The sequence below is a fragment of the Syngnathus typhle genome, linkage group LG1, assembly GCF_033458585.1.
Source record: "Syngnathus typhle isolate RoL2023-S1 ecotype Sweden linkage group LG1, RoL_Styp_1.0, whole genome shotgun sequence".
Taxonomy (NCBI): domain Eukaryota; kingdom Metazoa; phylum Chordata; class Actinopteri; order Syngnathiformes; family Syngnathidae; genus Syngnathus; species Syngnathus typhle.
This window is the reverse complement of record NC_083738.1, coordinates 2701432-2726245: the sequence shown is the minus strand read 5'-3', so window position 1 is coordinate 2726245 and position 24814 is coordinate 2701432. Positions and strand designations below refer to the sequence as shown.

General features: G+C 48.1%; 2 protein-coding genes across 12 annotated transcripts in view; both read right to left on the bottom strand.

The window, feature by feature from the left end:
• Window positions 1-1927, bottom strand: part of LOC133150815 (ETS-related transcription factor Elf-2-like) — a 106921-nt gene extending 104994 nt beyond the window's left edge. For 3 of the 11 annotated variants that reach the window (XM_061273358.1, XM_061273442.1, XM_061273451.1), the window contains exon 1: window positions 1638-1917. The gene's annotated coding sequence lies outside the window, so the exon portion shown is untranslated. Of the gene's footprint in view, window positions 1-22; window positions 162-886; window positions 1108-1637 lie in introns of all 11 variants that reach the window. The other 8 variants (XM_061273375.1, XM_061273408.1, XM_061273384.1 and 5 more) reach the window with 8 other exon arrangements.
• Window positions 1-24814, bottom strand: part of ndufc1 (NADH:ubiquinone oxidoreductase subunit C1) — a 108699-nt gene that overhangs the window by 49815 nt on the left and 34070 nt on the right. The window lies entirely within an intron of this gene.

The following is a 24814-nucleotide window of genomic DNA, read 5'->3' as shown; positions in this document are numbered from 1 at the left end:
AATTTATAAATAAAGTCCTGACCTCAACCCAACTGAAATGATGTGGCATGACCTTAAGAGCTAATCACACCTGACATCTTAGGAACCTTGTGGAGCTGCAACAATTTTGTAGAGGAAAGGTTCAAAATTCCTCCTCATTGTTGTGCAGGCCTGATCTGTAACTACAGGAAAGGTTTTATGAAGGTTATTATTGCCAAAGCGGAGTCAACCAGTTATTAAATCCTAGGGTTTATGGTTTCCTCTTGTCCTGACCTGTGAACATGCAAATGTTTTCAATAAAAAAATAATGTTTGTGCGGTAATTGGCTGCCAACTGGTTCAGGGTATCCCCCGCCTACTGCCCGATGACTGCTGGGATAGGCTCGAGCACGCCCGCGACCCCCGAGGGGATAAGCCGTAAAGAAAATGAATACATGGACGGACGGATGTTTGTGTGGTTAGTTAGTTAGTTAGTTAGTTAGTTAGTTTATTGTTTAGCACATATTATCATATCAATAACTGTGCAAGGAGGGAGACGAAGCCTCGGGCTTATAAAGAGCTCCACTCCTTCTAACCCACAATTCCAACCATTAATGCTGAGTGCCAAGCAGGGAGGCAATGGATCCCATTTTTACAGTCTTTGGTATGACCCGGCCGGGGTTTGAACCCACAACCTTCCAGTCTCAGAGCGGACACTCTAACCACTAGGCCACTGAGCTGGTGGTATGAATTTAAGCATCCTGCTCATTCTTGTGATTTGGATGAACATTTTATGACCAATTTATGCAACCCCAAAAGGTTCACTTATTTTTCATCCTAGTGTACGGACACACAAGAGCCGATTCTGTAAAATAAACGCTGATTTGCTGATACAATATTCTTGTTAAAAGTAAATAATATTAACATACCCGATGATCGAGGGCTCTGAAATCTGGATAGTCCATCCATCCATTTTCTGTATCGGCCTACCAAGCATGTTTTTGGGATGTGGGAGGAAACCAGAGTGCCCGGAGAAAACCCACGCGGGCCCGGGGAGAACATGCAAACTCCACACAGGGAGGGCCGGAGGTGGAATCGAACCCGCACCCTCCTAACTGTGAGGCAAACGTGCTAATCTGGATAGTGTCAACTAAAATTAATAATTCACCGTCAGTGCACCTGGCATCGTTTACTGGCATTAGTTACAAATTATAAAAACAATAACAGCAATTCACCAAGTTCATTAGCACTTAATTTATGAACGATGTTGCGTTTTGTTCAAGATGTCCGTCGTTGAGCAAGGAAAACAACGACTAAGTCTATCGCAACTTAATGTTTACTTTTTGTATGTACGGCATGATTCTGTTGCAACCGAACACCGATCCAACGTCAGCAACTACTTGGCAAGGATGTAACAAGGGTTTGCCAACTAAGCTACAAGTGCTAAACGTCTAGTTTCTTTGATAGCTGTACGAAATGTTGACATAAGATATTTATTAGTTAAGTCTAAATTTGTAGTGATCCTACGTAACGTAGCGGTGTTAGCATTAGCTATCTTAGGTGCTAAATACCGTCATATAAAACAGAAGTCCTTGGTGAGTAAGAGCAGCAAAATAATCTATTTCTGGTAATTGTAACGTGCAATTGCAACTCATCGGTGTGTTATTGCCTTCATCTTACCTTGCTATGCTGTGCAATCAATAAGGACGCTCCGCAGCTAACGTAACCTGGGCCTTATTTAGCCGTAAATTGATGTTACAAGAAAAGCAAATTTCACTTGACTAAACAATGTTTTCTAATCCATCTGCCACTCGAAACAATGTGCAGACGATCTTCGAAACCGGGTTGGATTCCGGATTACTAGGTCGTGTGCCTTACTTATGTTTTGACTTGTATCAGTACTTAACTACCATCAATGTAGCTTTCCGGCGCGCAGTCTCGTAGCAAAACAGACACTGCGGGTCATAGCGTCAAAACTGTGACGTCACGAGGGCCAACCCCCATTATCAGAATATCAAGCGCTTAGCACAAAACCTGAAAGTAAACAGAAAATTTATCAGAAATAGTCGTTTCAATAAATGACAGTAAACTATCAATTAAAAAATGTCTCCTCGAGAGGAGACTGTTATGTGAACTTCACATAATCCATATTTGAAAAGAACTGCTTCTCAGTATAAGCTCTTTTCCATTAACTGTTTGAGATTGTAACAGTCTGAAACAGTTTGAATTGAAAGATGGTCAGACCTGCAATCACAATAGATATCAATGATAGTAAATAGGTAGATATCAATGATAGTAAATAGGTTAATATTTGTAAATATGGAAATAGTTGCGTCTCTGTGATGTATCAGGACTTTTGTTGACGGCCTCTTTTACTGGTACCGTGATTTCCGCCCTATAAGACGCATCTAAAAACCAACATTTTTATCAAAAGTTGACAGTGCGCCTTATTGTTAGGGTGGTGCTCACTCTAACTTATTTTGCAAGAACCACACTGGAGTCAAGCAAGTCATTTTAGACACCTGCAGGCGGAGAGTTCACTCGTCGCTGTGCTTACAGCGATGGTCGAATGAAGTCTGACTCAGGCCTCGTCAGGTGCTTATTTATTGAGAGAAACAGAGTGGGGTTGAAAGTGGGGGTTGAAAGTGGGGGTGTGGGAACACACAGGATAGGGTGGAGACGCACCCCTGCTGATCAAAGCATAGCAGGGGGCCTTTTACGACTTTCTGTATACAAAGCAACTTTGATTGCTTCCTCTGCGTCTAGTCAATCAGTGGTAAACTAATTTTGTCTAGACAGGACAAACTAATTAAATTATTACAGGTTACATTCCAACATAATCATACGATGAAGATATTCTGCAAACCCTAACACTTATAGTCCGGTGCACCTTATATATGGATCAAGTGATGAATTTGTTGATCCATACTGGTTGTACACAGTGCTCAGCCAAAATGTTTTAGTACGTTTTAGTACGACTAGTAAATTACAAGGTCGCATCGCTTCCCAACATTACGGTAACTGTAGTCAGGGGGCGTCACCGAATAGTTGTTGTACCCGCGAGGCTATTTCATTTCAAAATAGGCTGCTCCGTTAATGTTTAGAGTAAATCTACGGATCGATATGGAAGGGAAACATAGGTAAGTAGTACCAATGCGTTAGATCGAACTTTAGTCAGTTCTGATCATTTTATAGGAGATCGTTTGAGAAACGCGATTGTTTACACTTTGCTGAGGCTCATGGGAGATTGCGAGCTGAGGCTCATAGGAAATTGCGAATGGCTAATCATTAGCTCGTAGAATCTACACCAATGGTTCCCAAACTTTTGCAGGCTGGCGCCCCCTTGGCTCCCCAGTGAATTCCTAGCGCCCCCCCCCCCCCCCCACACACACACAGACACATATGGAAACAAACACCTCTTTCTTGATATTTGTTATGCTGCAATTTGGAAAGAGAAAAGTTAAACACACATGTGTATTTCACAAATAAAACCCAATTTAGTAAACCAATTTATTTTTTAGCAGTTTTAACTGTTTCAGCAACATAGAATGGTAAATAAACATTCCACCATTAACCTTCATTGTCTCACACTTAATATTAATGGGATGGATGTGCTTGGTGCAGGGACATAAGCTTCTCAACATCAGGCTGGAACTCACTAAGAAGAAGAAGTCGTAGATCCCCGCGGTCAGTAATTTTCAGTCGGTTTCTTTGCTTGGAAAGCAGCAAGGCGACTGCACTGAAGCCCCGTTCTACTAAATATGATGTTGGGAAGGCAATAAAGTACATCTTGACCTTGTTCCACAGCACCTGATAGCAGTCAGAGATTTTTTTTTGTAACCAAAAATCTTGATATGACTTTTTGAACTTTGGCCTTAGCTCAATGTCATTTTGAATTGAAATCAGTTCTTCCTCTACCACTCCAGTTTCTTCACCGTTGACATTTAGGAATGGATTGATCACCCAGTCTGGTATTTCAAGCAATAAAATGTCCTCAAATCTCTCAGCCATGTCTCTGTGCAATTCATCCAGGTGTGTACAATACACTTGAAGGTCATCGTCTGGTATGCCTTTTTCCTTATCCAATTCAGAGAGGCTTGGGAACTGGTAGAGTGCATGGCGAGCTATGTTTTGTTTGAATAACTGTAACTTGGCCAGGAAGGTGGAGATAGCTGATTTGACTTTAATTAGGTTAGCCTCATTTCCCCGCAGCTGTAAAATTAACTTCATTGAACTTTGTGAATATATCTGCCAAATAAGCAATGTCATGCTTCATGTTTCTTAGTTCATCACACAGAACAGAATTGGAGTCTTGGAAGAATTCAACAACTGTATCAAACAGTGAATAGAAACGTCTCAGGCAGTTTCCCTTTGACAACTAACTAACTTCTGCGTGCAACACTAAACGTTCAAACTCTTCATCATTATCAGTGCACAGCTGTCGAAACAGTTGGGAATTGAGGGCATGTGCCTTGATTTTATTTATTGCTGTGATAACAGTACTCATTGATTTGTGTAGTCTACCACTCAGGTTTTTTGCGACCAGATGCTGCCTGTGGATTACACAGTGCACTGTAAGTACTCCAGGTACAGCTTTTTTCAAGAAACTAATGAAGCCACGATGACGACCTACCATTGATGGTGCCCCATCTGTTGCACAAGCAAGAATGTTAGAAAGTGGGATGTCTTTCTCTTTGAAAAAATCATCAACGACACGAAACACTGACTCCCCTTTTGTGTCTGTTTCAAGCTGTCTTGCAAATAACAGCTCTTGAACCAAGCTTTCATCTTTGACGAAACGAACATAAGCAAGAAGCAAAGATTCATTGCCTGGCAGAGTGGACTCATCTAACTGTAAACTAAATTCTGTGGTCCTAAGCATGTTACACAATGTTTCTTCAATATTTTCAGCCATTTCATCTATTCTTCTCTGAACAGAGTTATCACTGAGAGGAATAGCTTTTATAATTTGGTCAGGTGACTTGTGTAGAACTGTGTGTAGAACCTTTCTTACTGCTGGTAGAATAAGCTCTTCTCCAATTGTATGAGGCTTACCAGATCTAGCAATCAGCAAAGAGATGTTGTATGACGCTCGCAAACCGTCAATAGATTGTTGCAAAATGCTGTCAAACAAAATTTCCGATGGTTTTCCGTTTCCGAACGTTGTCTCGGAGTGACAAGGCCATACTTTATTCTGGAACAAAAAAATAAAACCACGTAAAATACAGCATTTTATCGCATTTCATAAATAGGCCTACTTAAAGACAAAAATGACAACATTGAAGGTATGAAAAGCAAGTTTACCCTCTCATGTATTCACTTTCTTCCATTTACTCACAGAAATGGTGGCGGACGTGATCTAAGGCACGCCACCCTCGCCACCCACACAATGACACACGCATATATACACACCCACACCCACACATGCACACACTGGTACAAAGTCATATACATTCGTAACAATATATATTAGTGAATGCACCACCCTAACCAGCTCAACACAACACAACACAACACGGCGCGTTCTGGCGAGTCCCCAATTTCATGTTGACTTGAACTCAAGATGATGTTGACCGCCAGAATGCGGTTTTTATTATAAGATAAAATTCTGAACATTACAAGCTTGAAATTACAAACCTGAGCTTTTGCTTTTGTAGTCTATGCTGTCGGATCTGACCGGGCCAGAGCGGCGTGTGGTAACCGGACCCTGATGCGTCGTCCACTGACTCGTCCTGCTGCACGTGTTGTGTACAAATCGTCAAACAAACGTCGACTTCGGACTGCCGCCCCCCTACCGCCCCTTTCTTCCTCACCGCCCCCCCCGCCCACTTTGGGAACCACTGTTCTACACCATTCACTTTATTAGTGTGAAGGCGAAGGCCTTCACACATACCGTATTTTTGGACTATAAGTCGCGTTTTTTTCCTAGTTCGGGTGAGGGGGCGACTTATATTGAGGAGCGACTTATATTTGGATTTTTTTAATAAATTTTCAAAATTAAAAAAAAAAAAAACTAAAACCGCGATAAACGAACCGCGATGTAGCAAGGGATTACTGTAAATGTCGGGTTTTTGTAGATTGTTTTGGTTTGTCCTGTCCCTCGTGTTTTCACTTCCTGTTTTATTTTGTACAGAGTATGGGTCCTTCCCCTACACGACCGTCCGCTTGATGATAACTACGTGCACCTGTGTCGTCCGCCCTGATTGTCCGCACCTGTGTCCTCCTCCCTTTGTATGTGTATTTAGTCTGCGTCTTCCCCTCGCCTTGTGCCAGTGCGTCTTGCAAGCCATGACCACCAGCGACTCCATAGCCCCAGCTATTTCCCGTGCTTTGCCCGTGCGATCTTGCCTTTGTTTTTCCCTCCGTGTGAGGCGCTTTTTGTTTGCAGTTCTCAGCCCTTTTTTCCCTCGAGTAGAGGCGCTTTTGTTTATCCCCTTTTTTCCTCGTGTTGAGGCACTTTTGTTTGTCCCCTTTTTCCCTCATTGTGAGGCGCCTTTTGTTTTTGGAGCGGTCATCCGCAGAGGAAATAAACTCCTTGAACTTTCGAACTCTGCATTCGAGTCCTCTCCCTGCTCTGAGCCTGACGCACTGGCTAGACATGGACTCGGCAGAGTCAGAACGGCTGGCCGCCGCGGTGCGCTCCCAGGCATCGACGCTAGCCCAACACCAGCAGCAGGTCGATGCCCTGGGAGTGGATGTCCACGAAATCCGGAAAACCCAAGAAGACTTCAGAGCGGCGGTGGCCGCCCAGGTGGGATCACTGAGCCCACAGATGCAGGACATTGTCACGCTGCTGACCGCTGGACCAACAGCGACCCCCAGTCCACCAGTGCCCTCCCCGATCGATCGGCAGATTCCCGCGCCCATGGCAATGGGGGTCAGGCTGGCTCTCCCTGAAGAATACGCTGGCGAACCCAGGGGCAGCAAAGCATTCGTCACAGAGTGTGATATGCAATTTGAGCGGTCCCCAGGCAATTTCCCCACCGAACGCTCCCGGGTGGCCTACATGCTCTCGACAGGAAGAGCCCGGGCGTGGGCAACGGCAGAATGGGCCAGGGATTCCGCCACCTGCCGCTCTCTCTCCGCGTTCGTCGAGGCCCTGCGCATGGTATTCGATCCAGTTTCCTCGGACCGTGAAAAGGCGCGCGAGCTGTCCCAGCTGTCCCAGGGTCGAGAGTCAGTCAGCGACTACGCGATCCGCTTCCGCACTCTGGCCGCGGAATGCGGGTGGAACCAGACGGCCCTGTATGATGTCTTCCTCAAGGGTCTTTCTGGAACCATCCAGGACCAACTCGTTCCCCTCGATCTCCCCGCTGACCTCGACGCTCTCATCGCGCTGGCTATCCGCACAGACAATCACCTGCAGGACAGGAAGAAGCAGCGCGCAAGCCGGAGCGCGACCGTGTTCCCCCCCGTGGCCGGGTTGGCATCGCCGCATCTCGAGACGCACCGCCAACCATCGAACACGGCACTGCTACCGCCCGGGGCTGAACCCATGCAACTCGGCAGAGCCAAGTTGAGCGCCGAGGAGAAGCAGCGCCGACACCAGGAAGGTCGATGCTATCACTGCGGCGCTCTGGGACATATTGTCGTCTCCTGCCCCGAGAAACGGACAATGAAGGTAAGCGCCTTCTCCGGTAGCCAGCAGAAGGGTCGGAGCCTACCCATCGGTACGCTTACCTGTTTCGGGAAAAGCACCCAACTAGGGGTGTTAATTGACTCCGGGGCAGACGAGAGCTTGATCGACTGGGCTTTTGCCCGGAAATTGGGAATAAAAACCGAACCACTAGCCAAGACCGTGAAAGCCAAGGCACTCAATGGGCAGGCACTCTTCGATATATCTCAAGTCACTGAACCCCTCTCACTGTCCTTCGGGAACCATCATGAGGATTGATGTTGTTTTAGCGATCAGCGAACGGCGTGGGTGATGTTCGATTTTTTTTCTTCCTGTGGGCGTGCGCCCCTACTGGAAAAATTCCTGGCTACGCCTCTGTCTGAGCCTGACAGTAATTTTAATTTCAAGTGATGTCAGCAGCGCGGCGCGGCGCAGCGGTTGTTTACATAAAGGACAAAAATTCAATCACGGGATGACTAAGATGACGAAGGGCCCCACATACTACCAGCATCATTAGCGGCTTTGTTTGTAAGTGACACGGAGGATGAAGAGTTTGAAGGTTTTAATGATTTGGAGTGACACAGAAGGTTTGAAAAACTATTATGGTTTTTACGCACGCCCGGTCCTACCCTACGGAGCTCTCTCACCTCCGTGGATGGAAGTCGGGGGCCGGCGCTCGGCCCGGTGGCTGTCCGGGGACGGTGGATGGGGCTCGGACATGGTTTTTACACACGCCCGGTCCTATTCTATGGAGCTCTCTTCCACCTCCGTGGCTGAAAGTGCCACCTCCGGGGATGGAAGTCCACGCCGCCACACACCTGGAAGTCCACGGCGGTGCTCGGGGCCGTGTGGCAGTGAACTATTTATGTTATAGTTATTTGATATATTTTATTTCGTAAATTTCGGACTATAAGCCGCGTCTTTTTTCTCAAATTTTGAACCCGGCGGTTTATAGTCCCGTGCGGCTTATATAGGATTTTTTCCGTGATTTTTGTGATGACTTGATCACTTTTATACACTCGTAAAAAGGCTGTGGACCGCTGTAGTGCGGCACCGCTTTGCTGGGCGGAAAGATATGTGACACGGTCACTGGGGAGAAAAGTGGTATGTTGATCGCATGTCTATCCGCCAGGCAAATAGTGCCGTATAATTCACACAAAGAAGAGACAGAACGAGATCAAGACGGACATTACTGAAAGGAAGCGTTTATCCACAAACTGTCATTATGGGGGACAAAAGAAATGCATATGATCCCGCTTTTAAGTTGATGTTGATGACATTGTGTTTTATCATCCTTTTCTTTAATTCCCGTTCACATCTTCTTTGGAGTGATACGTGTCACTCCCTAGTTTAATGTAATTTAGCCCTTCGTGCATGAATAAAATGAGCATGAACAGATTCTCATCACACTAGAAGAAATGCATAAAAGTGACGACGAAAGAGAGACTGAGAAAGTGTGTGGCGAAGGATATCTAACGCTATTCCAATCGGACCAAGGAGATTGTTGTTGACTTCCGGAAGGGTCACACCCAACACCTGCCGCTGACCATCGACGGTGCTGGGGTGGAGAGAGTGAGCAGCGCCAAGTTCCTGGGGGTGCACATCAGTGAGGATCTCTCCTGGTCCACCAACACCGCATCACTGGCGAAGAAAGCCCAGCGCCGCCTATACTTCCTACGGAAACTCAGGCGAGCGAGCGCTCCTCCGGCCGTCATGACTACATCATACCGCGGCACCATTGAGAGCGTCCTCTCCAGCTGTTACGCTGTTTGGGGTGGAGGCTGCACTGACTACAACTTAAAGGCCCTGCAGCGCATAGTGAACACGGCTGGTAAGATTATTGGTGCTTCACTCCCCTCCTTGAAGGACATTTACACCTCCCATCTGACCCGCAAGGCGACCACGATTGTGAGTGATGTGAGTCACCCCGCTCACTCTTTGTTTGATCTTCTGCCCTCTGGGAAGAGGTACAGGAGCCTGCGCTCCCGCACCACCAGACTCACCAACAGCTTCATACTCCAGGCTGTTAGGATCCTGAACTCGCTCCCCCTTTCTGCGTAGCGTCCTGTACTTTGCGCTATGCTTACTGTCTGCTGTATGCACACTGGCTCAGTTTTGCTCCTCTTATTTATTGGGTTATTTGTTTATTATTTATTCATCACTCATATTATTTATTTATGATTTATTGTTTGTGCCTTCTTGTTTTTATTTTGTGTCGTCTACTTGTATGTCTATCGTGTACTACCGTTTTTTTCCGTGTATAGTGCGCCCCCATGTATAGTACGCACCCCTAAAAATGGCATGCTGATGCTGGAAAAAAGCTTGTACCCATGTATAATACGCACCGAATTTTTATGAATTTTTTTTTTAAAAAAATTTAATTTTTTTTTTTTTTTTTTTTTTTTTTAAGTCCCAATGATCGTCACACACGCAGGGAGGCAATGGGTCCCATTTTTATAGTCTTTGGTATAGTCTTAACTAGGCTGGATGTAATTTTTTTTGTTGGCGTTGATTTCTCCGACTGCCCGTAAACGCACCACCGCGCTCCGTGCGCATGGAGCGTGTTTGAAGTGAACAGTAGAGAAGAAAGGAACAAGGCAAAGTGTTGTGAAATAAAATATTACCTGTAATACGGATTTAGGTAGAGAACTGAACTCTCGCTCTTTATATAGCTGACGTGTCTTGCTCATCCGTTCTGCGCATCTGTAATGGAGGCCTCCGTATGATATCCGGTTTGCGTGTGTGCGAGAGCGAGAGAGAGCGAGAGAGAGAGCGTGCGAGAGAACGCTCAACCGTAGCGCGCCGCCGACCGCCCAACTGCACCGGGCTGGCCGATTATTGTGACAGAGCCGTCGCTGAAATTTAGAAGATATTTTTAAAGTCCTGATGTACTTTCTAAAATTTAAGTGGACCTCAGTGCGCACTGCGCAGGGAGCTTAATTTGGTGCGGTCGCGCAACCGCAGCGCGCCGGGCGCTCACTGTCGCATTGCTTAAAGAGCGCCTTTGTGTTTTAGGATGAACAGCAGAGACCAAAGGAACAAGGCAAAGTGTCGTGAAATAAAATATTACCTGTAATACGCATTTTGTTATTTGCTGATTGAAACTGCTAATTAAACTGTGAATTGAAACTAATAGGAAGAAAACAACTCTCGCTCTTTATATAGCTGACGTGTCTTGCGCATCCGTTCTGTGCATTTTATTTCACAACACTTTGCCTTTCTTCTCTGCTGTTCACTTCAAACACGCTCCATGCGACCGCAATGCTCTCGTATCAGACGCTTGCTCGATCACCTGCTCGTTTGCTGTCCCGTGCGCGCACGAAGCGCGGTGGTGCGTTTACGGGCAGTCGGAGAAATCAACGCCAACAAAAAAAATTACATCCAGCCTAGTTAAGACCATACCAAAGACTGTAAAAATGGGACCCATTGCCTCCCTGCGTGTGTGACGATCATTGGGACTTAAAAAAAAAAAAAAAAAAAATTAAAAAAAAAAAAACTTTTTTTTTTTTTTTTTTTTGTACCCATGTATAATGCGCACCCCGGATTTTAGGACAATAAATTAGTAAAATTTTGCGCACTATACACGGAAAAAAACGGTATGTCTCGTCACCGTGGGATAGAGGAAACGGAATTTCGGTTTCTTTGTGTGTCTTGACATATGAAGGGGTTGACAATAAAGCTGACTTTGACTTTGACACTGAGGAGGAAGCCTTCGATGGTTTCAGTGCACAGGAGGAAGATGAAGACGATGAAGCTCTTTATTTTACTTTTACTAGTATGTTTTTTTAACCAGCCCTGTTAGTGCTGTGCTACCGTGTTGCTGCTGTGTTACCGCCGCATTTCAGTGACTTTTACTGGTATGTTTTTTTTTAATCCAGCCCTATTAGTGCTGTGTTACTGCCGTGTTGTTGCGGTATTACTGCCGCGTCACAGACAGTGTTTGGAAAGAAATGTCAAGGTATGTTATTAAAACTTTAAAAAGGCTTTCTGTGTACTGTGGTGAATTTTTATTCTGGTATCATGCAATGTTTATCTCACTAGTAAGCGTAAGTGTGACCGGGTCATGTTCGGGTCAGGTTCGTGTGGGATTGTTTGGGGCTTGGTTCAGGAAGGTAGACTCATTGGCACCAGACACATCTGGCTTCCATTAACAATTGCTAAGATACCACCATGCAGAGGTAGGGAGGCAGGCAGCGCGGTCATAGGTCAGCCAACAGCCCCATGTGCGCGCTCCCGCGTGGAGGGAAGCGCAAGAGTATAAGGTTTAGGGCGAGAGTAGACAAAGGGACTCGACATCTTGGCTAGGGCGCGAGACACTTCTCTTTGACATCGGTTGAATAAAATCTTTCCCCAATCAGCCATGTGTGACTGAAGGTTTCCTTCCCCAAGCCAGCCACTTTTTCACCATCTTGTTTGGAAGACCAGCTTACCATCGAAGAGAATTCACCACAATTTTGGCGTCACGAACAGTTCTCTTGTCCTTCGGGGAGCCCTCGCCCGCCTGGGTGCGAGCATCGAGCGTCCGGCCGGCAGGCTGAGTTTGAGGTGAGAAGCTTCACTCACAGTACCGCAAAGTGCTCGTGCCTGGTGTGGGGGGGGATGGAGTGGCTCCTAAGCGGGACAGTTAACGGGCCTGGTGTGCCAGTGGCTGGCAAAAAGGGGGGGATTTGTCTCCCCTAGCTGGATGTCGACGAGATGTGGATTTTGAAAGGGGGGAGTAGCCCCAATAGAAAAATGAAAATGTTCAATAAAAATAGAAAAAAGAAAAAAGGCAAATAAAAATGGAAAAAATAGCATAAAACTTAATGGGGAATGTGCACAACAGTGTGACATGTCTGGTGTGAATGATGAATGAGAAAGAAAATGCACCGAGAGAGCACGTGTAACAGGACAGGATGTCTGGGACATCGCTGATCGGCTGTCACGAGAGAATAATAGAAAGTCCCATAAAACGTGGACTTTATTCTGGCGACAGATCCGATGGAGGATGGAAATTTTAGCTGTGTGATTGAGGCGAAAACACAGGTACGATTGAACACTGTGTGCGACAAGAGACGTGCACCACCAGGCCACCAGAGGCACAATTCCCGGGGTCGTGCTGGGACGTTGAGATCACACCCAATGTGGTCGTTGAGATGTCTCTATGTTTGTCTCTATAAGGGTCGCACGAAAAAGGGAGGCTTGCTGCAGACCGCGATTGGCAGAGCGGAGGAGTGCGCAGCCTTGGCATCCGTAACTGTGTGAACGAATGTGGGAAAATTACCGGCTGGGTCTGGGACCAGGGTGCCGAAGAGAATGATGCACGCAGACCACGTTATTTGAGCACTGATCAGATTAGGAGTGTGTGCGGGTTGCGAGGTTCCCCCGGCTGACTGCTGGTGCGTTAGCCTCTTAGAGAGATACTCTTCGAGAAACTTACCGGGGCGAACTGGTGCGCTGCGGTCGTATCCAAGTCGTCACGGTTCGATTCCGATTGGCGAGGCGCACTGTAATAGCACACACTCCTGTCAAAGTCTGATAAGATTTACGGCTTGCAGCAGACCGCAATTGGCAGAGCGGAGGAGTGCGGAGCCGATAGAAATTAGAAAACGTGGAAAAAGAGGCCTCAGGAGGTTTAATTTTGGTATACCATGTAAGCAAAGTAATTGGTGTGCACACTGAAGTTAAAAATCTGCAGTATAAGGGGAAATGCAAAGCGCTCTTAGGGGAAACAAAGACAAGAAGTGCAAAGGGCATGTTTGTAAGTGCACCTGCGCACGGTAAGAAGACACAGAATGACCAAACCGCATGGAAGCGGTTAGTGAGAAGCTACATGAGAGATGGATTCGAATCCCTTTGTCTGTGTTCTATGTTCGTGCGTAATGTCTGTAAAGTTTCTGTCAGTTGTCGTCGTTCGTCTGAGCTGTGTGCGCGCTTAGTGTATGGGGTGCGCGTGCGTGCAGATGCGTGTGAGTGTGTGAGCTCTGCGTGCGCGCTGTGTGTATTGAGCGGGCGTGCGTGCGCGCGGATGGGTGTGTGCATGTGCGGTTGTATGCGCGCTCGGTGTGTGTGCGTTTATGTGCACGCGCATGGGGGAAGGAAGACGGCATGCATCAGAGAATGTTCAAAAAAGGAGGGGGCCCTGGGTGCTCCAAGGCGCGGAATGGTGCTATATCGGCAAAGGTGGGGGCCAGCGACACGCGCGGGCCTGGCCAGACCGTGGCGTCAACATTGATACGCTGACCCCCCCCTTGTCCGGGGGCGCTGTGCCGAGGAGCCCGCAAAGGCGGGGCTGGGTCCCCCCCCCGGTAGAGGTCAATGTCGATGAGAACTGCGACATGACGAGGGCAGATCAAATGTTGATGAGCAAAGGGTGCATGATTAACAGCGAACGTGCATGACTGAAACTGAAACATCACTGGCACTAATGTTTAACAGTTCGCAAATAGGCAAGAGAGAGACATGCTTGCAATACTCATTGAAATACTAATGTAAATGTACCTGTGTGTCTTAAGAAAAGAGTTGGGCCGTGGCAGCAGTGATTTATGTCAGGACGCCACACATTCGGCCCAAGACCGATAGGTGGAGGGAGAAAGTGAAGAAAAGGGGGGGGTTCGCCCGTAAATTAAGAGGGAGCCTGTTGAGGGCGGCCAGCGCCCCTAGTCCATCTGACAACTAATGAGAAAGTGAGTGATTACGTTAACTTGAACAAGATTGACCAAACAAATATGAGACGGTGGACGCGCACGTCTCCTCCCAGAGGACAAAGAGACACGGACAGAACTCCCAGGTCGTCTGAGGAAAAGCTTCGTGGAGCGCTGCCCCCAAATTCTTCACTAATTTACGTCAGGATGCCACAAATGCGGCCAGAGACAGATAGAAAGAGGGAGTGAGAGAAGAAAAGGGGGCTAACTCGTAAATAATGAGGAGATATTGGGAGTAATCTGTTGGTCCTTTCTTTAAGACCCTTTAAAACATTTCCTGGAGTAGATAGGTTAGCAACACGAGAGATTTATAGGTTCAACAGAAAGACAATTAAAAGACAATAACATTTTTTGATTTGAACAATTGCAGGCTAACAGGAGCATGAGAAAGGAGAGCTGAGAAGCGGGATCCACTTTGATCGGGGAGATTGGAAATTCACAGCACCATGTTCTAAGTCGCATTTTTGAGCAAGCATGACACAGGTAATAACGCGTGAGAGATCAAGACATAGATCAGGGCTAGTTGTGGGACGCAGACTTCTGAGTTAATTTTGAATAATGATACTGAAGACACAATGTACTGTCCCATTAAATTGGAACTATAGACAAAACCTAGCTCGACAATAGGATGAGTTGCAGGACTTACAATATAAAGACGACATTGCTGTTACTAGGAGAATTTGACTTTTGGTAAACAAACGTTACTAGTGAATGGATGGCAGCAGCTACATTTGGAGATTGTCTTACAAGTTTGATGTCCCAGTCTGTCACTCTCAGTGCCAGGATCCCTAAAAACTCGATCCCGAGACTCCGCCTGCAGCCGTGGACGACTACAAAACGGTGCCTGGCTTTGAGGCACCTTTGACCTTTGGCAAGGACAAAGAAAGACTGTTGTGCTTGGAGGGGGCAAGTACACTCCGGAGGAAAGACGACATCCTCGGGGACGAGAAAAGACAGTGAGAAAGGGAGGAACTCACAATGTTGAAAAAAAAATGGACATTTGAACGATGGACTCATTTGAGAGTGATGGATGGGTTGCCTCTGAAGCAACAACAAAAGAACACCATCTTGAGAGGGCGAGGTGCGGCAAAAGATATGGACTTGAAATGTCCGACGGCCAAATCGCACTCCGTGCTGTGGCGGTGCTAAAACTTCGTGGGGCTTGGGTTAAAGTGGACAGGAGCTTCATTGTGCACTGGGTTTGACAGAACTGAGGAGATTTGATAAAAAATTGAATAATGCGTAGAGCTACAGAGAGAAGCATCATAGTCAGAGATTGAACAGATTTGAATAAAACAAATAGCCTAAAACGGTGAGAAACAAGAGCGAGATCTGATGTTTTGGCTCACCAGACATAAGAAGTAGAAATCGAGTTAGATAAATTTTAGAACATCTGGACTAAAGTGGATTCAGTCAAGAAGAAGCTAGGACGCTCAATGTACCTGCTCAATACGATAGAAGTTTGTTGCACCATGGTGGAGGCTGGGTGGTCGGAAAGTTGGTTACGTTCAATTTTTGACTTTCACACATTCATGCATAGGAGTCGCACAAGGCCACAGGTAACAAGATAATGACTGAGATAGGGCTCAAATTCAACTGCACCCACACGGCAATGTGGAAGCAGGAGAGCGGAGTAAGGGATTATATGCTAAACAGTCCGCTGTAGGGTTACCAATAGGAGATTCTGTTAAAAGAACTACTAAGAGGTGGAGGCGAAGATAATAGGAGGACATAGATATTCAAAGGTTTGATAAGGGCAAACTCCATTGTCAAAGATCGGATTAGAGCAAGTAGGAACGGGAGTATTTTGGCATTTTAACAGGAATTGGCAGCAAGGGAGATTGACGATAGAAGATCTGGACAGCAATGACGTAAATTACATTAAAAACTGCTCATTCGAGGGAGAAGGCTCGGCGCTCCCTGTGTGGAGCTGCAGCTTTGCAGAAGGGGGGCAGACCGCGCGAGTGAGTGGATGAAAGGAGTGGTGATAGGCGACCACTTAAGGAAGTAGGGAGAGGTGTTGGATGGTGTGACAGGCAGGAGTTTTAGGAAGAAGAAGAAAAGAAAAAGGGGGGAGTGAGACTCGCCAAAAGGGGCAATAAAGAGAAGCAGACTGAGAAACAGTTTTGAGCAAGACAACGGGAAAAAAGGGGGAGAGCCAAATGATGACGTAAAAAGCCAGAGAGAATAGTCTGACCCATCTTTATTGAATTTAATTAGGATAAGTAATAGAGATCGAGTTTGTAGGAGCAATATGAGGGTATGGAGGCTCCCTCAAAACGCGGGTCCCACAGTTAGTCCCTCAGATAGACATATATGACAATTTGCGATGAATCTGATGGGCGTGTTTATGGAAAATTGAATTGGAGATTTTACAATAGGTCATGCTGACGAGTATGTCCGAATGTGAAGAGTCACTATTAGGAGTCAATATTTGCCTGCACACTAACATACTAACTTTGCTTGGTTTGGGGGGAGAGCTGAGTGATAGAGACGCATGAGTGTGTCTGTGAGTGTGTGGATGGGTGAGTGCGCATGTGATCATCTACGGCTGTGTGTGCGCAGTATGATTGGCCAGAGAGGTCTGAAGTTGGGGTGATGTGTTTGCCATTGAGGATAAAATTCCTCTCACCTGAAGGGATGGTACAGATCGGAGGGACTGGAACTGGTAAGTGATGAGTTCTGATCGGAACCATGGTTCAATGATCAATCAGGGGCACCATCAACAACAAAACGGTTCGATGGAGAAGGACCGTTTCAGTGATATGGTCAGACAAGACAGAACTAGTATTGAACATCAAAACTTTGGACGATTTGACGTGTGACGACTTTGAGCTCACCCGACGGGGTGACGGACTAGGTGGACAGTGACCAAATGTTTGACGCTTGAGCTTGCTTGCGACATGAGCGAGCTCTGCTTTGTTTTTCTCTGTGACTTGATTTTTTTTGCCGCAGCAGCAACGGCCACCAGCCAAGGAGCGGATTGCGCGTTGCTTGCGTAACTTGTTTTTGTTCTTGCAGGTTGTCGATTGCGTTTGTGGAACGTTTGTGTTGAATTTACAAGAATATGTTAACCCTTGCCCTTTTGGTTTTTATAATGAACTTGTTGATTACATGGTTTTCAGGACAGGATCCCCGAGCGCCAGGATTCATTTTATGACTGTTTTTGTTTTGATACTTGATGTCTGTTTTTGTGTGTATAAATGTCCGCTGTCAGCAGGGCTATAAGCTCACTGACAGGAGTGCGCTGATTTTTGTTTGTGTTGCCGAGTGTGTGGTGGACAGTCAAGTTTCAGAGACTTGGGGTGACGGTCCCGGGGCCCAGATTGGAGCTAGAGGTTCCGCGGGCCTGGCTACAATGAGTGTGGTGATGAGAGGGGACGCTTTGCAGGTTCCTTTTGATACGTAATGACACATTGGGTGAATGTGTCAAAAGGGGGGAGTGGTAAAACAGAAAGGTGGTGAGTAGGTTTCAATTTGTAATTGTGATATACAAAGTTCTTTTCCAAATTCACTTGTTTTTAAGCTTAAACAGGACACGCCAGAATTAAACTAGCAGTGATGGAAGGAGCAGAAGAAGCATCTTGAAAGAAAGGGAGTTAACGGGAGACAACAACCTGGAATGGATGCGAAGCGTGGTAACAATTTAGTGACAATAAGGTTTAAGGTTTTTCAATGACAAAGTGCGAAGGACAAATCATACAGTGATTTGGGAATGGACAGTGCCACAATACACAACGAAAGTTTGGGAGGTCATTGAATGTCGGAGGAAGACGGGGCCAGAGACAAGGAATGGGGAAATTTCTGAACGCGTGACTGGATTAAAGCTGCTATTACAGGGCAAATGTTTAATTATACATTTTAGGACGAGTAGTTTGCATAACGAATAAGGAAAGGATTTGAGTGGCTGTACCGTTTTGGAAAGATTACGTGAGCGTTGTTTCAGAATGATGACTGGTTTGAACAGTGAGGTGGCTCAAACATAAGGCACGGATACATAAAGGTACAGATCTAGGAAACTACAGTATTGTGAGGGGTACCGGTTTGAGAATGCTACACATCTTTAGACTGAAGAAGGAATTTGGGGGTGAAAAATAGTATTTGGATGGAAGAAAGAGCGGTTGAAGTGACATGACTGACGGGACTTCAGAAAGATGACAGTGTGATTGAGACAGTGACACCTGCGGCAGGAAAGGCTACCAGGAACAGGTAGAATTTACATTGTGACTGGGGGGGATCTAGCAACGCTGTCGGCACGACGAGAAATGAGGGGAATGAGTCCTGGAGTGTGTGTTTGTTTGTTTGTTTGTTTGTTTGTTTGTTTGTTTGTTTCAGGGACCGCATGGGCCTCTGGAAAAGAGGGGTAGGTGTCGGGAGCCCTCGGGCGTTCTGATGAGATTTCGATGAGACGATTGACACAGCTTTTTCCTCGTTGCCCCATCACCGCAAAATAATTATTTGAGGGGGCCGGTAACACAGGAGCTATTGGGTTGTGTTGCCCCGCCAGCGGTGGCCGACGGGGCCGGAAGGACGTCCGGCCTGGGCTGCGGCCTTTGCCATTATGACTTCACATGTTTGCACTGTTAACGTCACTTGATACAGACAGTAGCTTTAGCTTGTCATAGGTCGCCTGGCTGCTGACCGGGGCCTTGCACGGGATTCAACGGCCATAAGCAACAGGAGGACATTGTACGGACAGCCGGTCCGGGACAGTGCCGTCTACTACTAGTGCTATTCCCCACTGACGGCTCAGTGGACTGGATTTCATATCTGCACGCACTTGTGCATGCAAGGGGGGCAGCGCAACAAGGGGTTTAATGTTCTTGCATGCTTTGACGATTCGTTTTTATATACCTCACGGTGTTACCTCGTTGTTTTTTGCCATGTTATTTACTATATTATCAAGTCAAGTCAAGTCAAGTTTATTTGTATAGCCCTAAATCACAAGCAGTCTCAAAGGGCTTCACATAGACAGAAATTGACAATTATTCTCAAAGCATCCCCTGATCTTAAGCTCCCAAAAGGGCAAGGAAAAACTTAAAAACCCCTACCAGGGGAAAATGAGAAACCTTGAGAAGGGACCACAGATGGAAGGATCCCCCTTTCAGGATCACCAGGTTGAAATGGATGCAGAGAGGGCACAAATGATACAACATGAAAATCAATTAAATAAAAAGTGGATGTCCATGTCATAGCAGAGGGCTGCCGAAGGAGCCCTCAATTGTCCTGGCAGTGTCTTCAAGGAGGTTGAGCTGCAGTTCCCCCATCCTGAATTGGCCCACGAGAATCCAGATAGCCGCTGTCAGCATGGGTGCCACCTAACCACCTCCCCGGCCGGGGAGGGGGGAGGGAGGGGGTGGAGAGGGAGAGAAAACAAACTCCAGCCGAATCGGCCACTACAGGTTAGTTAAAGGCCATGTCATAGAAATGTGTCTTTAAACGTGTCTTAAATGTTTCTACTGAGGTAGCAGTCCTAATATCCATTGGTAGGGCATTCCAAAGCTCTGGAGCCCGAATAGAAAATGCTCTAGAGCCTGCAGACATTTTCTTGGCCCTCGGTGTCGCTAAAAGGGTAGCGTTTTGCGAACGAAGGTTACGAGACGGAACATAAGGAACAACTAGGTCGACGAGATATGAAGGCGCTAAGCCATGCAGCGATTTATAGGTTAGTAGAAGAACCTTGAAGTCACATCTTAAATGCCCCGGGACAGGTCAGCCCTCGCAGTCCTCAAGCCAGCCTCATCCCCCGCTCTAAAGGCTTTGTCCCTGGCCCTCAGCAGCCTGAAGACAGCCCCCGTCAGCCATGGCTTCCGATTAGCCCGAGTGACGATGGATTTTGAGTGAGTCACATCATCAATGCACTTCCTGATGTAGAAGGAAACAGAGTCAGTATACTCCTCAATGTCTGTCCGATCGTCGCAAGTGGCAGCCCTCCTAAACATGTCCCAGTCAGTAGAGCCAAAACAGTCACGCAGTGCATCAGAGGCACCCTCAGGCCACACCCGTACCTGCTTGCGAACTGGCCTGGACGCTCTCACCATTTGTCTGTATGCGGGCAAAAGCATAACAGTGATATGTTCAGAAAGTCCAAGATGGGGGAGGGGGCGGCTTTGAAAGCTCCTTTATGCGAAGAGTAGACTAGGTCCAGGAAGCTGTCGCCACGCGTAGGAAAATTAACATGCTGGTGAAGCCTCGGAAAAACTGACTTCAGGTTAGCATGATTAAAATCCCCAGCGAAGATGGTGAAACCGTCAGGGTGCGCTGTCTCTTGTTCACTGACAGCCTGGTACAGTTCACTAAGAGCCGCGATCCTGTCGCCTTCGATGTTGGAAGGCGGGATGTAAACCGCGAAGAGCAGAATCGCAGTAAATTCCCTTGGCAGGTAAAAAGGACGGCATTTAATGATCACGAACTCCACCAGTGGCGAGCAGTGCTTGCATACCACTACAGAGTCCCGGCACCATTCGTCACGGATGTAGACGCATATTCCACCTCCACGAGATTTCCCCCCTTGTACAATGGCCCGGTCCGCCCGATAGCACGCTAGCCGCTCCAGATGTACAGCAGAGTCCGGAATGTTGACAGTCAACCAAGTCTCCGTGAACACGAGCACACAGCAGTCCCGCACTGTCCGGTTTGTAGATCGCAGCAAGCGAATGTAATCCATACAGAGAGAGGTCGCTGCGTATGCACGCGCAGCCATCTTGGAATCCAGATAGGAGGAGAGGCTGATTTTTCGCTCTTTGTGGCCGACCGCGGGAACCAGCGCGCAGCGGACACTTTGCTGCGCAAGAGCCGTTGGCACTTAGAAATCTTTCGCCAGAGTCGGCGCGAGCTCCAGGAGGAGAGGCTGATTTTTCGCCATTTGTGGCCGACCGCAGGAACCAGCGCGGAGCGGACAGTGAGCGGCGCAAGAGCCGTTGGCACTTATAAAATATTCGCCAGAGTTGGCGTGAGCTCCAGGGAGAGAGGCCGAATTTTCGCGATTCGGATCAGACAGGGGAACCGTCGCAATTCGGACAGCTTGTGTGGCAGCACACGCTTGCACTAAGAAAATGTTCCGAAATTCTCACCGACCTCCGTGGTGGAGAGGCCGAATTTTTGCCATTCGGATCCGACCGGGGACCGTCGCCACTCGGACAGCTTGCATGTCAGCCCACGGTGACACTTAGAAAATGTTCCGAAATTCTCACCGACCTCCGTGGTGGAGAGGCCGAATTATCGCGATTCGGGGCCGACCGGAGAACCGTCGCTACTCGGACAGCTTGTGTGTCAGCCCTCGGTGACACTTAGAAAATATTCTGAAATTCTCACCGACCTCCGTGGTGGAGAGGCCGAATTTTTGCCATTTGGATCCGACAGGGGAACCGTCGCCACTCGTACAGCTTGCGTGTCAGCCCACGGTGAGACTTAGAAAATGTTGCGAAATTCTCACCGACCTCCATGGTGGAGAGGCCGAATTATCGCGATTCGGGGCCGACCGGGGAACCGTCGCCACTCGGACAGCTTGTGTGTCAGCCCTCGGTGACACTTAGAAAATCTTCTGAAATTCTCACCGACCTCCGTGGTGGAGAGACCGAATTTTCGCCATTCGGATCCGACAGGGGAACCGTCACCACTCGGACAGCTTGCGTGTCAGCCCACGGTGAGACTTAGAAAATGTTCCGAAATTCTCACCGACCTCCGTGGTGGAGAGGGCGAATTATCGCGATTCGGGGCCGAACGGGGAACCGTCGCCACTCAGAGAGCTTGTGTGTCAGCCCTCGGTGACACTTAGAAAATATTCTGAAATTCTCACCGACCTCCGTGGTGGAGAGGGCGAGTTTTCGCCATTCGGATCCGACAGGGGAACCGTCGCCACTCGGACAGCTTGCGTGTCAGCCCACGGTGAGACTTAGAAAATGTTCCGAAATTCTCACCGACCTCCGTGGTGGAGAGGCCGAATTATCGCGATTCGGGGCCGACCGGGGAACCGTCGCCACTTGGACAGCTTGTGTGTCAGCCCTTGGTGACACTTAGAAATTATTCTGAAATTCTCACCGACCTCCGTGGTGGAGAGGCCGAATTTTCGCCATTCCGATCCGACAGGGGAACCGTCGCCACTCGGACAGCTTGCGTGTCAGCCCACGGTGACACTTAGAAAATGTTCCGAAATTCTCACCGACCTCCATGGTGGAGAGGCCGAATTATTGCGATTCGGGGCCGACCGGGGAACCGTCGCCACTTGGACAGCTTGTGTGTCAGCCCTCGGTGACACTTACAAAATATTCTGAAATTCTCACCGACCTCCGTGGTGGAGAGGCAGATTTTTCGCCATTCGGATCTGACAGGGGAACCGTCGCCACTCGGACAGCTTGCAAGTCAGCCCACGGTGACACTTAGAAAATGTTCCGAAATTCTCACCGACCTCCGTGGTGGAGAGGCCGAATTATCGCGATTCGGGGCCGACCGGGGAACCGTCGCCACTCGGAAAGCTTGTGTGTCAGCCCTCGGTGACACTTAGAAAATATCCTGAAATTCTCACAGACCTCCGTGGTGGAGAGGGCGATTTTTCGCCATTCGGATCTGACAGGGGAACCGTCGCCACTCGGACAGCTTGCGTGTCAGCCCTCGGTGACAATTAGAAGATATTCGCAAAATTTGATCGGACTTCCAGGACCGCTTTTTCACCGTCGCTGTCCGACCAGGGAACCGTCGTAGCTCGGACAGTTCGTGTGCCAGCATCCGCTGGCACTTAGAAAAATTTTCAAAAAGAAAAAAAAGTCTTCTGCATATACGTGCCGATTATATTTTGCGATTAGGGGGTAAAGTAGATGAGTACAGTAACTAGGGGGACCAACTCATCGTACTCTGGCGCACCAACAGACCAAAGCTGGTACTGCACCTACCCCTGGTACCTAAACGCGTTCCCCTGGTACCTCAGAGTTTACCCCTGGTACCTCAGAGTTTACCCCTGGTACCTAAGAGCTCTCCCCTGGTACCTCAGCGCTTATCCCTGGTACCTAAGTGCGTACCCCTGGTACCTCAGAGCTACCCCGGCTGCCGCGAGCGATGCCCAGCGAGGTTTCCAGAGCCTCGGCTAAGCATTTTCGACGGCCCGCATTTTTTGCGGACCTCCAGCTGGAGCTCCAGGGCCGTTCCGCCTAACTTTTTACGACCGATTGGGCTTCCAGGGACACGGCTAAGCATTTTTAACCGATTATGGAGCTTTTTGAGGACTTCCAGGTGGAGCTCCAGGGCCGTTCCGCCTAACTTTTTACGCCCGATTAGGCTTCCAGGGCCGCGGCTAAGCATTTTTAACCGATTATGGAGCTTTTTGCGGACCTCCAGGTGGAGCTCCAGGGCCGTTCCGCCTAACTTTTTACGCCCGATTGGGCTTCCAGGGACGCGGCTAAGCATTTTTAACAGATTATGGAGCTTTTTGCGGACCTCCAGCTGGAGCTCCAGGGCCGTTCCGCCTAGCTTTTTACGCCCGATTGGGCTTCCAGGGACGCGGCTAAGCATTTTTAACCGATTATGGAGCTTTTTGAGGACTTCCAGGTGGAGCTCCAGGGCCGTTCCGCCTAACTTTTTACGCCCGATTAGGCTTCCAGGGCCGCGGCTAAGCATTTTAAACAGATTATGGAGCTTTCTAAGGACCTCCAGGTGGAGCTCCAGGGCCGTTCCGCCTAACTTTTTACGCCCGATTAGGCTTCCAGGGCCGCGGCTAGGCGTTTTAAACAGATTATGGAGCTTTTTGAGGACTTCCAGGTGGAGCTCCAGGGCCGTTCCGCCTAACTTTTTACGCCCGATTGGGCTTCCAGGGCCGCGGCTAAGCGTTTTTAACCGATTATGGAGCTTTTTGCGGACCTCCAGGTGGAGCTCCAGGGCCGCTCCGCCTAACATTTTACGCCCGATTGGGCTTCCAGGGACGCGGCTAAGCATTTTTAACCGATTATGGAGCTTTTTGCAGACCTCCAGCCGGCGCTCCAGGGCCGTTCTGCCTAACTTTTTACGCCCGATTGGGCTTCCAGGGACGCGGCTAAGCATTTTAAACAGATTATGGAGTTTTTTGAGGACTTCCAGGTGGAGCTCCAGGGCCGTTCCGCCTAACATTTTACGCCCGATTAGGCTTCCAGGGCCGCGCCTAAGCATTTTTAACAGGTTATGGAGCTTTTTTCGGACCTCCAGGTGGAGCTCCAGGGCCGTTCCGCCTAACTTTTTACACCGGCCGAGGCTTCCAAGGCCCCGGCTAAGCATTTTTAACAGATTATGGAGCTTTTTGCGGACCTCCAGCCTGAGCTCCAGGGCCGTTCCGCCTAACTTTTTACGCCCGATTGGGCTTCCAGGGACGCGGCTAAGCATTTTTAACAGATTATGGAGGTTTTTGAGGACTTCCAGGTGGAGCTCCAGGGCCGTTCCGCCTAACATTTTACGCCCGATTAGGCTTCCAGGGACGCGGCTAAGGATTTTTAACAGATTATGGAGCTTCTTGCGGACCTCCAGCCAGAGCTCCGGGGCCGTTCAGCCTAACTTTTTACGCCCGAATGGGCTTCCAGGGACGCGGCTAAGCATTTTTA